Source organism: Prionailurus viverrinus, chromosome B2 (assembly GCF_022837055.1).
Source record: "Prionailurus viverrinus isolate Anna chromosome B2, UM_Priviv_1.0, whole genome shotgun sequence".
NCBI lineage: Eukaryota > Metazoa > Chordata > Mammalia > Carnivora > Felidae > Prionailurus > Prionailurus viverrinus.
In genome coordinates, this window is record NC_062565.1 from 140,984,455 (window position 1) to 141,001,175 (window position 16,721).

The following is a 16,721-nucleotide window of genomic DNA, read 5'->3' on the forward strand; positions in this document are numbered from 1 at the left end:
TGGAAAGAAAAAAAAAAAAGAAAGAAAAGAAATTCACCAAATTTGTATAAGCATCATTAATAGGAAATATTTTTATAAGTTATATGGTAACTTAAATTCAAAAGAATTCAATAAGAATTAGTATCAAGGTAATGGGAATGTATGATTTTTTTTTTTTTAAAAAGTATGCCAATCACTTTAGCATAAGTAAAATCATGGAAAAATAAGAAAAGTAGAAGTAGCTAGAACAGCAGAGAGAGCTTCTTTGCAAAACCCTGGAGAGTCTCGGTTCCAAACCATCCTAAACACCAGGAACAGAAGTTGGGACCAAAGATGAAGCTTGAGCACAGGAAGATGCATTAAGAGTCAGGGTACACAACAACGAGTCATCTTCTCGCTCACTACTGTCTTGGCCAGTAGAATGTCTGACAACCATCATCCCTTTGTAAAATGACGACTCCTCACTAAACAAAAAGAAGGAAAGGCATGGGTGTTGCTTTCAAAGCAAAATCCAACCTGACTTCAGGGGTCTCAAAGCTTAACTGTCATTTCCCTGATTCGTCGGCAGCTACCGGTCCACGAACAACATAGCAATTGTGGTAAACATCACACTTGCTCAATTGAATTGCACGAACAGGAAACTTGAGGCGGGAACGAGACTGGAAGAAGAAAGACAAGATAAGCGACATGGAACATAACATGAAGGGACTTTAAAGGAATGATGGCCTCTCATTCCTAGCCTCAGTGAAATTAGGAAGGCATTAATTTACAAAAGAAGCATAGGACAGCATTAAAAAGAAACAGAAGCAAATATGGTAAGAAAACAAGAAAGACAGTTTTCTCGGCAGGAAAACTAGTTTGATGAAACAAAGAATCTCATTCTCGCACCAAAGAAAAGTAAAAGAGGAATAAAGAAATAGGAGGTAAAGGGAAATGATGGAGTTGATCACTTCAGGAGATAAAAATATCTGACTAAGAGGAATTTCAGAAAGAGAACAGAGAAAGCAAAAAGGGGGAGACGAAAGAAATGACATAATAAAGATTTCTCAGAGCTGTGGAAAGACATGAATGGCCAGGAAGAAAAGACCCACGAGAAGCTCCAACGTAATGAGGATCACTATAGTCACACACATTGTCATCAGAACACCAGATATGGACAGACCATTCTAAGAGCTTCAGGAGGAAAAAGCAGGTCACAGAAATGGGTATTAGATCAGTCAGTATCTGCTGTCTAACCAGGAACATTGTATACAAGGATATGATGGAGCTTAGCCTACAGTGTACTAAAGGGACTCTATTTAACATGAAATTCTACAGGCAGCCCATTATCCCTCCACCCTGGCAGAGGACCTGGAAAAGGTAGTCTTACAAAAGGCTGGACCCATGAGGGTCCCAATCCCTTCCACACGTAGCTCCCCGAGTAGTAGTAGAGAAGCTTATATTCTGCGGATAGAAGATGAACGATTCCTGTTTGAAGGACCTGATAAGCTCTGAAAAGAGTCAGAAATTAACACCCGGGGTACTGCGAGTGGAAAGGCTGGGTGTTGGTTCCATTTCCCTAGAGTGAGAGCCACTCATCAGCAATCACATTTTTTTCAGTGCCCTGTGTTTATATACAAATGTACAAACAGGAATCAACAGCTACTTGAAGGAAGCTACAAAATGAAAGAAAGACAAAGAGAGACAAAAACAAACAAGATAAAAGGGATTTGGCATAAATAGGCACAATTAATGCAAACAGCAGCAGAGAAAACTATTTCCAAAAATATTTTCAGTGAGATAAAAGGACACATTAATCAATGAAATAGGAGCAGCAAACTATAAAAACAATATTCAGTGAATAAGAAAGAAGCCTTAGAAATTGAATTACAATGGCAGGAATTTAGAGAATATATCAATAGAAGGTATGACAAATAAGCCTAAAAGTCTCCCAAAAAATGGAAAAAAATAACTCAGAGATGGCCAACATGAAAGGGTATAAAATTAGAAGATCAACCCAGAGTGTCCAATATCCAAACATTGGGAATTTCAGAAAGAAATGGCAGAGAAAAAAAAAGATGGGAGTTATAGTAAAACGTCTTAGATATTAGTTCCTACCTTGAGAAATACCATCAAGTGTCCAGCTCGCTAAATAAAAATATCCTCACCAGTTCCTATAATTTTGAAATCACTTGGAAATACGCACTGGGAAAAAACGAAAAGATGCTAGAAATTTCCAGAAAAAAAAAATAGGCCACCTATAAAAAGACCAAGGCTATGAAAAATAATTGACAACTCAAGAGCATCACTGGAAGCTGAAAGACAATGAAAGTTTCTGTAGAAATTATTTCTAATCCAGAACTCTAATTCATCCACATATCAAGTGTGAGTGCAGCATAAAGATATTTTGAGACGATAAGAACACATTCATCCATAGGATCTTAGCAAGCTCCTAGAAGTTGTGCTTCACCAAAACAAGAAATAAACCAAAAGAGGAAAACACAGGGTTCCGTGAACAACGGAGAGGCACAAGGAACTTCCCGGATGAAGATCCAAGGAAGACTCAAGAGGACAGCCGTACATCAGGCCCAGAGAACCATCAGTCCACTTTGGAAAACTCTAAGATAAACAATTGAACAGATCGATTCCCTGAAACATCGAGAAGAGTTTGTAGTTGTGTGATCAATTAAGTCATTTGCCAAAAACTACATGAAACCGACATAAAGCTACAGGCAATAAGTGACTCCAAGAGAAGCAGAAATTTAGCAGGGACTTTTACTCTCTCTGACCGAGTGGTGAACAATGTTTTACCTGAACTCTGCTGTCTCCTAGGGCCAAAGTCCTGAGTTGCAAATCCATCAGAATCTGGTAAAAGATGTAGATTTGGATAGACAGGGAATAGATGCCCAGAAACAGCCTCGATTTCAAGTGTAGGAAGATGACCTTAGCCTTCAGGAGCTAGGAAGGCACCAGGGTGAGAGATTTGGTTAGCCTTTTGGTAAGAAAGGAGACAGGGGCCACTTTTGGTGGTAGGAGCTGCTGAACACATGGGCCTCTAATTTGTAAACTGAGTGGCTATAAGTTAAGAATGGCCCCCATCTGTTTCCTAGGTGTCCTCTCGAGTAGCCCTGATCACTCTTCTACAATAGCAGCCGCCAGCCTTCCCCAGGCCTCTTATTCTGCTTTGTTTTGACTCCTACATACTACCACCTGATAGAGGATACACTTTCTTGATTCATTGTCTGGGTTCCTCCATCCCAATTAGAATGTAAATGAAATTTTGGAGAACAGAGATTTTGCTTCTATTCCCGCTTGAATTACAGGCACCTAGAGTAGCACCTAGCATAAAGCGTGTGCTTAATAAATAGCTGTTGGATAAAGAAGATCAAATTTGACTCTACGTGAGACTCAAATGTAGACTCCATAAACTATTACACAAAATTACAAATCCAAATTTTGTTTCTGTAGCACATTTTTTTCTTGCCTCTAGAACCACAAAAGGAAATGTCCAATTGCAATTTGACATATTTTGAGCAGCTGTATGACATGGAAGACAGCCATTTCCTTCAAAATCTCTCAGGACAATACTATCATGAGATATCTGCCTTTCTAACAAAAATTGCTCAGTGAGTAAACATGCGGAAAATACTAAGGCTTTACTCAAAACTATATATTTCTATTATGAATGAAAGCCATTTAATAAACGCTGTCAAAAAGTAAAAAAAAAAAAATTCAGGACAAGAATTACTCACATTTTCTTATGTCATATTTGTATGTGAAACACGGTTTATTAAATCTGTGAGGCCCAGCTTTTGCCTTAAAGACCAAAGTTCAGTCGGTTGAGCTTCTGACTTCGGCTCAGGTGTTGACCTCCTGACTTTGGCTCATAGTTTGTGAGGTCAAGCCCCATGTCAGGCTGTGGGCTGACAGCTCAGAGCCTGGAGCCTACTTCGGATTCTGTGTCTCCCTCTCTCTCTGCCCCTCCCCTGCTCACATTGTCTTTCTCAAAACTAAATAAACATTTAAAAAAGAAAATGAACAAATGAACTTTGATAAAAAGCATCTTGGAATGATGCTGGGGAAAAAGATGACACCCATGATAACACAAAGCTGCTCAGCTAACCAAGGTGGCACCCGAACTCCTTGCATATTTCTTGAGGAGGACAACTGTTTTTGAAGTAATTTTCACCCAGACCCTGGAATAAATTAAGAGTAGAGAGGCTGGGTCAGAACGCATGCAAATTCGGGGTGCACATTTGATTATGAACGTGAGATTGGTTGACTTAAGCAATTCTGCTTTCATATTTCACTAATTAGGTAGGGGACATCTCTGATTGTGATGAGCTTGTCCCACTCTAGCTCAGATTTCCTAGGAGACACATTAATTAAAGCAGTTCTCCTTCCTTATGAGCTGAAACTTTACAGAGACGAAGTGCACCTCCCCCTCCCTCATCCTGTCACACACCCAACTCTGTGCCTCCCCCTTGAGAGAAAGAGTGACAGCGAAAACATAAGAGGCAGCGCTCGCATTGCAACCCTAGTAAGGTTGTCTGAACAGTTTTAGAAAATTCCAAACAATACAGACATAATAAATCACCAATGGCTCAGAAAGACATGACATGACAGATCTTGCTATAACCACAGGGAGAGAAAAACCATCAGACAAAAACTTTCTAAATGTAAATGTATAAAACCACACACCAATGCATGAGCAAAAGTACCATATGACAGGCAAGTAGGAGACTTAACACTAGATGGGTGTCATCCGTTACATGTATTCAGACCATCATTCGAGATAAGGTTCCCTAGGATACGTTCACGAAGCACAGTAACAAACATGAAAGAAGTCCATCTGCCAAGTGCTTGGGGGTGTAATGTAAATAAGGACACAGGGCACTTGACGTGTCTCCTGTCATCATGGGCCATGTCATGGGGAAACCATAGAGTCAGGAAAAGCTATTCTTTCTCCTCTTTCACTCTCCCCCTTTTCCACCATTATTGTCAACACGAACACACACCTGACGTGTTGGGATTTGACAAATGGAGACAGAACAGCAAAATGAGAAGAGCTCAGACTCTGGACGGAAACCAACCCAGGCTTGGCTCTCGTTCCTGTGACGTCTTCTCTGTAATTCCTCAAGCAGTTTCCAACCATATTCCTCATATTTAAAATGTAAATAATAGTATAAACTTAGCAGTTTGTAAAGCCAATGTAATAATGTAAAGTTCTCTACATTAATTTTAGTGTCTTTGAAACAGCATTCACTAAATAGTAGCCCTTTCTTGTTATCAACATACATCAAAAAATCACACTTCCACTGGTCTATCTCGTATATTTTCGGAATGAGGAAGTATAGAGAATAAGCAGAGGAGATCAGAAAATTCCACATATGCTTACTAGGCAATCTAAAATGAATGTCTTTTTTATTGAGGCAACAAATATTTATTGTCAACTATATGCCAGAAAGCATCTGCATTTGTCAAAGTTCTAATCTTATCTAACAAAACTATCATAACAGAGGGCGGGTGCTTTGCAGGACTAGTCATAATTTGAGTGAGTTAATGTGCTTATTAACTATATACACTGGATTGATGTCCATTAGTTGCATAATTAGAGACAGAGCGAGAGTGAGACGAGAGGGGAGAGAGAGCAATCTCTCTATTTAGTGATCTTGAAGCCAAGACAGGAATGGTTATTTCTCTCTGATATGTATCCCCGAGTCCCTAAGAACATATCTGATTATAAAAATGAATATACACAGCCCATAATATAGTCATAAGGGAGCGCTGAATGGCTAAGGCTCAGACAAGAACTTGTAAAAAAAAAAAACATCTTTTTGGTGAAAATTGTGCACAAAAGAAATAAAGTAGACACTAAAGACGCACCACCCACTTTTCCAGAATTAAGATTTGTATAGATTTTACTGAAGATCTCTGTCTTGGTCAGATTAGGCTTCTATAACACAAATCCTGTACCATGGTTTTGGTGGCTTAGACAGCAAACATTCAGTTCTCAGAGTTCCAGAGGGCGGGAAGTCCAAGCTCAAGGCACTGGGAGACTGGGTGTCTGGTGAGACCCCCCCCCCCTTCCTGGTTTGCAGAGAGCTGCCTTCCTATTATATTCTCACATGGCAGAGAGAAAAGAAAAAAAAAACCTCCAGTCCCTTAACCCCCTTATAAGGGTACTAATCTCATTCGTGAGGGTTTCTAACAACCTCCCCAAGTCTCCCCCTCCAAATGCCAACCCACTGGGGATTAAAGCTTCGCCCTGTGGATTGGGAGGGGAGCACAAACGTTCAGTAGCAATCTCCATTAGTCTTTCCGTCATCTATCTGAACCCTCTATGCACTGCAATGGATTCTAGAATTATTCCAGTTCTAGAACTGTTACACAACAGAGGCGCATTCACAACAGACAGCTTTTGAAGGAAATCCAGGAAGACCCATGGGACAGATTACTGTAACTCGGCTCAGAAGACACGGTTCTACTCCTCCCTGCATTTCTGCAGTGGCTTGCAGAATAAATTCCTCCATCTTCCTAAACCTGCTGTATTCCCTGAATAAGGTAAAAGTAATGGTTCTCATATTCTGACCTCAGAGAAGCCATGAGGATCCACAGAGCAATGTTATAAAGAGGTTTCCATAGATCCAAGGGAATAAAGATGGGTGGGTGAACGAGAGCACCGCTTCAGTTGTATTGCTGTTCCACCTGCTAGAGAAAAGTCTTGCACAGTTACGTGACGGACCTCTCCTAAGCCTTTAGGTTCTGTGAAGAGGGGAGCGTATCAGCTCTGTCATGTTCTGTAGTAAAACCAGGGTTAAGAATTCAGGGCCGTCTCACAGAGCTGACAAATGAGAGGGGAACTGCTTCTATCAGGAATGCTGTGAGACTCTGTGGGTCGGAGAAAATGGGAATCAGAATGGTTGGGTTTTCTTGGCATGCCCCTAAATAAGAGGTGCGGGAAATGCCTATTGTCCAATTCTTTCAGAAACCAGGGAGAAGCAGGATTCAAGGGAACATCTTGAGAGAAGGTCTAAGGGTTGCTTATTTCATCTAAACCAATTTTCCCGTTCCCTGCTGTTTACCAAGATCAGCAAGCCACACATTTGTATCTGTCCCTGTGTTGATCTCTCACTGGAAATGTCTTTTGGTTCCAATTCAAATTCATTTGGGTGCCTAGAAAGAGATGTTACTAGTTATAAAGCCATGCCAAGATTGTTTCCAGACTACGTACTTCCTGTTCTAAACCCAGAGACCCGTGTTTGGGATGCCTTGACATAAAAAGTGACAAAGATTAAAGAAATACAGACATGAGGCTGCATAATTTAAAATTACATAGACAGGATTTTTCCAGAAACCCTTTTTTTTTAAATTTTTTTTTCAACGTTTTTTTATTTTTGGGACAGAGAGAGACAGAGCATGAACGGGGGAGGGGCAGAGAGAGAGGGAGACACAGAATCGGAAACAGGCTGCAGGCTCCAGGCTCCGAGCCATCAGCCCAGAGCTCGACTCGGGGCTCGAACTCACGGGCCGCGAGATCGTGACCTGGCTGAAGTCGGACGCTTAACCGACGGCGCCACCCAGGCGCCCCCAGAAACCCGTTTTTAACGTACAGTAAATCCAACTTTCTAAAGGCCCTGGGCTGGGTTTATCTCTAAGTATCTTTGGGGAAACTGTGATGTATATTAATCCACTCTTCTGCGTCTTTAGCTCAGGATATAGAAATACATCAGCTACCATCTTGCAAACCTAGGACAAGGTAGTCTTTCCCTCCCTCTGCCTGGGCTTCTTCAGCAACCAGAGATGGGCTAGGAATGTAGGGCTAATAGCTGTGATGCTATAATGTCCTGCAAAAAATAGGTTCTCTACAATAAAGACATACCTATCTCCGTATTAAGGAGATCGTGGCGGTTTAGGTTAGAGAATTTCCTAAAGGCATCTTTTAAAATAAGGTAGATAAGGGAAAAATGAGTGCACAAAATCCATTTGGGCTTCCAAAAAACTTTAGTGACTTTTTGGGTTAACTTGGTAAGTACTTAAGGCAAAATATAAAATCCCATTATGGATTTGTAGAGCTGGTTAAGAGAGAGAAACTAAAGAAGAGCAATCAATGGTCATTCCTCAGCCTCAGACAAAGTTAATAGTTACTGCCTTAAGAATCTGATTACAGTTAATCCTCTGGTGCTAATTTTCTTCCATATATTTATTAACAACATGGAAGTGTAAAATGTGCTGATAAAAAATAATTACACAGTCTGTCAAGGCTAGGAAAAGTTGTGAGGATGGCAGAAATAAGTCACAGAGATGGCCGAGGAAAGAAATTCAGCTTAGATAAGGAAAAGTGACACTGTGCTGGAAATCACTTCCAATAATCTTCCCCAAATCCCTCAAAGTGAATACGAGATGTTACAGGGAAGCCTTTATGGGTAGCAAAAGCACCGTCCCCCTTGATTCTAAGCACCAAGATCAGTTTTAGCCAGGTCAGTTTAAACAAGACACAGCAGAATTCAAAATTAGACTGACAAGGGTGCCCCAAACAAAACAAAATCAAAACCTGAACAGGCTGTTCTGGGGAAAGATGTTAACACTTAATAAGTCCAACATGGCAGACAGTGACTCCAGGATCTAGTGGATAATTGGAAACAATGGCTCTACATTCGCTGTACCTTGAATGATTCATGAAATACCTCCCTACACTGCACCTTCAAAATGGGTGGATTATTTCAAAGCCTCTCAATTAGTAATTGTAGCCTCTCAACTCTTACCTGTTAATAACTACTCATTGACAGAAGGGGGAAAGGGTTAAAAGGTGCCCAATGCAAACTGTGCCCTTTATTGTCATCTCATCTTTCCTTTGCTGACACACTTCTGGGGACCCATAGGATCTGTCACCAAGGACCACGTTCAAGTATTCTGCTTTGCTACACAGCCAAATATTGTTTAACTCCTTGAAAATTGAGTTTTTGACCCTCTGACTTTTCAATTAAGAGGACTGGGTTCTGTTTTTGTTTTTAGAAAACAAGAAAGCTGGTCACTTTGCAGCACATTTGTAGGGTTTCTGGAATCACTCATAGATTTTTGTGGACCAAAGGCTATCCAACAGTGAGAACACGATTTCAGGATGGCGTCCTCTGCCGGGGGTATGTTGCTGAATTGTCTCTTCATGCCCAATCAGTCAGATGATGTGTATTCTGGGAATAAAACCTTGGCTATTTTTCTGTAAATCTAAGCCAAGTAATACAAAGGAAATAAAAAGCCACGACGGAAATAGTCATCCTAAAATGCCCATCTTCTTGATCGTGTTGAAAAATTTTCCAGATGCAACTTTCCACCTAAAAGTCTGTCAGGGGGAGGCAGTTATAAGATGACAAAGTAACGATAATACTGCCTCTTTCTTTCCCCCTAAATAAACCAAAATAAGGGAAGGGGGCGGGGGCACAAAAGAAATGCTGTTTTCCATGAAAACAGAATCACCTAGGACCCAAGCCAAAATATATATATTTTAAAAAATACTCAAGGGCGCTTTCGCGGCTCAGTCGGTTAAGCGTCCACCTCTTGGTTTCAGCTCAGGTCACGATGTCACAGTTCGTGGGATCACACACTGCGTTGGCTTCTGTGCTGACAACGCAAAGCCTGCTTGGGATTCTCTCTCTTTTTCCCTCTGTCTCTGCCCCTCCCCAGCTTTCTCATGCTCTAAATAAACAAACAAACAAATAAACAAACATTTAAAAATATATAAAAAGTACCCACCAAATGCAATGAAAGTTGCACCAGAGTGAGGGAGAACACGAGGACAGATGCCTTCCCCTGTAGATCTAAAAGGATTTTCCCAAAGTAGTCTACAAAACTGGTTTTCCAAGGCTTGCCAAGGATGGGAGCCCCACAAATGTAGGGTTGGGGCCCAATGGACTATAGCTGGAGTGCAGAGGAACCATAAGGAATCCAGCCCTTGCAATGGACTTGAAACCACTGCATATGCTGGGATATGCCAATCCCTGAAATTAGAGTAACATGACTGTACTCATCTGCTCGGGCTGCCCTAGCAAAGTACCACACTGAGTGGCTTGAACACCAGGAATTTCTCATCTCACAGTTCTGGAGGCTCAAAGTCCAGGATCAACATGTCAGAAGGATTGGTTCCTTCTGAAGGTGCTAGAGACGGACCTGTTCGATGCCTCTCTCTTGGCTTCTGCTAGTTGTTGGCAATCCTTAGAGTTCCTTGGCTTGTGATGTATCATCTAATCTCTGCTTCCGTATTCATACGGTACTCTCCTCTATGTGTGTTTGGCTCTGTGTCTCTACTCTTCTTCTTAGAAGGACGCCAGCCATATTGGACTAAGGGCCCACCCTCCTCCAGTATGACCTCTTCTTAACTTAACTAATTACACCCACAATGACCCTATTTCCTAATAAAGTCATATTCTAAGGTCCCGGAAAGAACATGAATTTTGGGAGAATGTAATTCAACATAATTTTGTGACCCAGTATGGCTGGTATCCCTCAGGCTTCCGGCTCAGGCAGTAGAAAATTGGAGAAATACGTTATCATCCCATGCCTTGTATCATTACTTATACGGAATAGGAACACATGTTCCAGCAGCAGTGGATACAAAGTGAATTGAATTTGTAAGCTTCAAATAAAAGAAAAAGATTCCTGTATCTTCCTTTAGTATAGGCAAGCTAGACAAACAAACGAATAAGTAAAATAATCAGGCACCCAAGAGAGATAAAAAAAAAAAGATAATAGAAATTAGCTTCAGACTTTTCTACCACAGTATTCAGAGCAAGGTATATAGCAAGTTCCTAAGAAAAAAGAGCATGACCCAAGAATTTATGCCTTGTTATGTTATTGCTCAGAAAGAAAGGCAATTAGGATATAATACCCATAACACTTTGAAAAAAGCTAACAGAGGGTTGGAATACAATTTTGCAAACTGGAATGAAGTCAAAACGTGTTCATACCCTCAACCCCATTCAAATCCACTCTTAAGCATTTAATGTAGAGAGACCCTCACACACGTAGACAGTGAGCAACTTACAAATGTTCAGAGAAGCACTCTTCATACGGGCCCCATATTGGAAACAGCCTACTATCCATCAATAGGAGACTGTGTTGTATTCCAGGAGTTGACAGATTGTTTTTATAAAAGGCCAGACAGTAAATATTTTCAGCTCTGCAGGTCATATTGGTCTGCTTCAGCCACCCAGCTCTGCTGTTGTAAAAAGCAGCCGTAAACCATTCGTAAATGAGCAGGCCCGACGGTGTTCCAATAAAACTTTATTTGTAAAATCGGATGGAAGGCTGGGTTTGGGGAACCTCTGAGGTATAAGGATATAACAAAAAATAAAAGTGACAAATGCGCAAAAAATGAATTGGAAGGATGCACACAAAACTAGAAGACATCCTTAAGGCAAAGAGATGAATAAGAAGTCGTAGTAAAAGGATTGTCGAAAATGATTTTAAGTTGGTGAATTGCTTTCAGATTCAGGTGCAGAAATTAGGTCCAAACAATTGGCTACTTGTGAGAACACACACAGAGATGAATCAACCTGTACCCTGAACCTGAAGCCAATACATACACTTCCGAAGGAAGCATCCAAATAACAGGTAAAGCACTATACCTTCCAGAAACATAACTCTTGATTTTCCAAATATTCCATCTGTTCCATAAAAATATATTTCTATTTTTAAGAACATGACCTTCTTTTGTGAAAATCATTTTGAACTAAAATAATTTATTCTCTAAAAATATTTGAATCAATCTTAAATAGTTAAAGGGAATCGAATATTAATTGCAAACATGGTCAGCAATTTCCTGTCATATGAAAAATAGACTCCACAATATTTTCTCTCAATAGCCCAACCTCACAGAGCCAATCTCTTGCTCTTTCTCCAACAGATCTTCCACTTTTTCTACATACCCAGACACTGAAACTACTCAGAAGTGTGGGGAGGAGATGTTGAGAAATCCCTTATTTATCGACTCCTGGAAAATTAGATTCACATGTTATGCATGAATACGTTTTTCCGAATACCTGTCTGGGGCCTCACCAGTCAATGGCTAAGGATGAGAAATACCTAACTCTACAAATGGCAAAGGAAGTATGTGGCAAGGTGTCTGATGATGAGAAATGAAGGAGGAGGTAAAGAAATGACCAGATATTATGGTATTAACCACAACAACAGTAGGAACTGAGCCAGTATACATGCAAGCACTGAGACTCACAGGTGCCAAGGAATCTATCCAAGGGTCACACACAAAAATGTGGCAGATCCAGGACTCAGATCCAAGTTGATCAACCTCAAAATGGGCATTTATACATAAGTAGTTAGAATTTGCTGTATTGTAGAAATCTGGGGCACTTTCTTCATGAGAACCTCAGGTCATGAAACATAACGGCTATGCGTTTCCTGGGCTGCAGGGGGAAGGACTAGATTGAGAACAACCAGTCATCACTCAACGACTATCTATTGTACGTGTAGCACTGTTTTCGGTCCTGAACAGAAACAGCAAACCCAAGAGAAAAGAACTGAGAATCAAGCACATCACGCACGTAACAGCCGTGATCACAAAATATTTGTTGAATTAGTGGATGAATGACTGAGTGAACGCCTATGTCAATATTGTGACCCTTGGCCTCTAAGTTTACTAGAATATTAACATATCTACATGATGGGGGACACCTGGGTGGCTCAGGTGGTTAAGCATCCAACTGTTGGTTTCAGCTCAGATCATGATCTCATGGTTCATGAGTTCGAGCCCCGCATCAGGTTCTGCGCTGACAGTGCGGAGCCTGCTTGGGATTCTTTCTCTCTCTGCCCCTCCCCTCAAAATAAATAAATAAACTTAAAAAAAATCTATATGATGGAATCAAAACTGTCATTATGGAAGAAGCAAGCTCCAAAGTGCTTTCTAGAGGGTCTCTCTCTCTCTCTCTCATGCACACGCACGCATACACACACACACACACACACAGAAGGTGCTCATCAACTCCCCTAGACACAAGTCTTGCCCTAGACTTGGCAAACTGCCTTTTCTGCCCAACCCACAGGATTGAGCATCTCAAGTGAAGCGGAAAAGAAGGGCTGAAATGAAGGCATATTTGGGCAAAAACCTTGAGAGATGAAAAGAAGAGAGAGACTCCAAGCACAATTAGAGAGTATTAAATACAAAGTGTTATCAGACAGGGGCAGAGTAACAGCGAGCTACAACCTGTCAGCTCTGTGAACAAATTCCTGGTGTTCGACACTTCTCACTCTTCTCCCTCCCTTTCCCTCTCTGCTAGACTCATAAAACTGAGGAGACACCCTCCAGATCTTTTAAATGTGTTTGGGTGGGACGATTCCCGCCCCCCCCTGCCCCCCCGCCCCGACAGCCACGCATCGTACTAAGACTCCAGCACCGTGGTGAGGCAAGATCGGGAGTACTCAAATGCATTCCTTGTTACTTTGATGGCCTCGGCTGCCTTCATTTTTCCCTCCCCAGGAACCTCAGCTGAGAGAGCAAGAAAATGATGCTTCCTCGTTCAGGACAAGAGAAATGCTCTAGAGGTGAGTTTGAAGTGTTCAAGGTCGGGGGGAACGCGTCATACACATTCTGGAAAGGCATTCCGTTGTCAAGCGTTGGCCAGGAAGGAGAGGAGTAAAAACATACGGAAAGAAAAGGGAATACAGACTTTCCTTATGGTATAGGCTCTGCGAGACAAAGAAGAGTATGCCTTCCACTCACCGGAAGATTCAGGAGGAAAGCCTTCTTATAATTCTGCAGCCCAGTGCTGACAGCCCTTGGCATATTTTCAGCAGGAGGTACATTAACAAAGAAGGAAAAGCATCCCCCTGGGCCTCTAATAACATTTATTTCATGCATCATTTCCTCCAAGGAATAGTAGGCTGTGTATTTTTTATTCCTGGTGCGCCCTGTCTAAGAAATAACGGCCAAGCTCACCTGTTTCCTTCGGTGTGTTTTACAACCCTCCTTAAGCTTTGTTTGTCTTTCTCCAGTTTCTTCTTCTTCTCCTCCCGTACGCCACACTACGGAGGTCTGAATACAAGGGACACAGATGCTAATACACCGGCTAGATTTATGGAATCTGCAGTATCTCGGGCAAGCCATCTCAAGTCTTTTACAGAAGGAGGCAGAGGAAGCATCCAAAATAAATAACTCAAATGGCCCATGCAGTATAAACTAAAATTAGGGTAAATAAATGAATACTAGCGTGATTCCCAAGCTTCCATCAACTCTGTCAGCCCTAAGTGCCTACCAGGGGCTCTTGGCTTCTCCGCGGACCAGATTTAGCCTGAGTCTAAATATGTGCCCCTGGGCCCAGCTGCACAGACTGGCCACACAGACGTTCTCCTTGGCCCTACGGTGAGGCCACTGCGCTTTGGAGGCCCATGTCTGGTGACTGAGAGAGTCATTCCCAGCTCTGGTCTCCATCTTATTCATTTCCTCACCAAACCCATGAACTAAAATCCCGGCACGTCTCCCCCATCCCCCGCCCCAGGGCCTGTTCTGGAAAGAAAATGGAAAACATTGATCTTTCCCTGCCATCTTAAGGGCCCTCTTTTCCGAATCCTCAGCCCTCGTGGCAAAATGAGCCCCCCCGCCAAGAACCCAGCCTGAGGGCGGTGGGAAAGCCCTGGCCTGCCCTCCTCCAGGGAAAGGACAAAGCTAATGGCCACGTCCGCGCTGGGGCTGCAAAGCGGTGAGCCACAGCAACGACCTAGAAAAACGGTTGTGAGAAAATGTTAAATGTAAATCAGAAGATGGAACTATGTCTCCAATACAGTTACAACCACATAAAAATGCACTCATTTGGTAAGAGAACCCAGAAAGTGAAGAAAGGAAAATGGCCATTGCTGGCCATGGTGAATCCCAGGCAAAAATTTTCTTTCATTTCGCTTGTCATTAGCGTATTATGTTCTTCGTGTGACCTGGAAAGTGCGTGCCATGTCTGATCGCGCGAGGCCGCGTGCTCAAGGCAGTGCCGTCGGAAGCTGGGAAACAATGGCCAAGTTCACACCAGCTTCAGGTTCGGTTTCCTGGAACCTGCAAGTAGGTTGAAAATGCCACCAGCTTACCACGCAGAGGCCCTGCGACTGGCTGCAGAGGTGACCCACTCTACCCCTCCCGCCTTGTCACCCCTTCCTCCTGTCCCATCTGGCTGCTCTGAGGGCTTGGGAAAGCTTCTGGGCCGTCTGAGGAATAGACGGCCAAATTACCCCCACATTGACACAGGAACAAGGGCGTTTGTGTCCTGTTGCCTTTTCAAGCCACCCAGACAAAAGTCAAGCTTTTCACGAGTGTGTGGATATCAAGCCCCATCGTCATCATTTATGAAATGCCCCGGATTGGGGCACCTGACTGAGCGGTCGGTGGAGCATGTGACTTTTAATCGCGGCGGCGTGAGTCCGAGCCCCACATTGGACGTGGAGCCTACTTAAAAAAGTAATAACTAATCGCCCGGGTTTATTTCACGGTACGTTAAGTTTTGTACAGACCACTTTAAATCCGTGCCAGAAAATGCTTGAATACCGTGTGTTCAGAATGTCCAGGGAACCTGAAAGAAAGAAAAGGAACAAGGTCCGTGCCCCTGGTAATAGCAACTAAGAGGCTCTCAGTTGGGTGTGGGGGAGCCGTGGTCACACAAGACTCGAAGGGGTGAGCTATGGTACACAAGGCACATTGCTTCCCACGTTATGCTTGTGTAAACGGAGTCACATTTGTAACCTAAGAACCATTCTTTTCACGTCATCAATTTAAGGACTAGAGAACAATGCTGTGAGTCATTTGCTGGGTACGTATTGTAGGGTAAAGAAGGGTAGGGGGGCAGGGGGTAGATGGCAGAATAATCTTTAAGAAAGGGAGAAAAAAAAATAAGACAATGGCAAGTGAGTAATCAGGTTGAGAAAGAAGTTGTCCGGGAAAGATTTACAGCGGAATTCCCCATTTCCTTCCCCACTGAGGGCTACCTTTATTACTTTTCTCAGTTGGGTGCATATTTTCACAAATTTTTGTCTACTCACCACACATCTCTTGCTTGCTGATTAATTTGCTTCATCATTTGTGTTCACCGACGGCATGCAGAATTGCCAGCTGGAGTTGGTCATCGTCACAGACTGACTTATATTAGTACAACTGATTTAAAATGACTCCTCCCCCACCCCCCAAAATGGTGACGTCATGGTGAATAATCGCAGCCTTACTGCAGAGAACCACTGATTTTTGAAATATTGAAAATAGCTCAAGAGTCCGGGTGTTATTTCAGAGGGCTGAGGGGCGCGAGGACCCTGGGTTAGACACCATCGTGGTGAGGTCTGGGACATCCAAGAATACCATGGAGCATGGAGAATACACTCAGCCAGCAGGTGGCTGGGCTTGAACATGGTAAATTTGCTCAGGGGAAGATGCTTATGAGTCCCCTGGGAAGGTTCACAGTTGCTGGAGGCCTTCGGCCAAGGGCTGTGAGGCTGAGGAAGTCTGGGGAGAGGCAGATGGCCTCCCTACGTGGACTTGAGTTCCAGTTCCCAATTTCTCCCCAAATCTATCTTTCATTACCTTTCCTGGGGTTACTTGGCTAACCAGATTTTTCACAATTGTGTGTGTTTGGGTTTTAAAGGCACAGTAGCTTATCATTCTTTCTCTGGAGACCTGAAGTGTATAAGATTGCCATTATTACTTTCAAATCTGGACTCTCTGTGTTCTCACTCTGGACTCCATTATACCTTATATACCACAAAGGGACAAAAGAAGGAAATCGTGT

General features: G+C 42.5%; 1 long non-coding RNA gene across 1 annotated transcript; it reads left to right on the forward strand.

Moving 5' to 3' along the window:
- The first annotated feature begins 6,399 nt into the window (after nt 1-6,399).
- On the forward strand, nt 6,400-14,172 carry LOC125166551 (uncharacterized). The gene is made up of 5 exons (XR_007152459.1): nt 6,400-6,522; nt 11,441-11,565; nt 11,858-12,101; nt 13,445-13,509; nt 13,960-14,172. It is a non-coding gene; the product is annotated as an uncharacterized LOC125166551 (long non-coding RNA).
- The last annotated feature ends 2,549 nt before the right edge of the window (nt 14,173-16,721 follow it).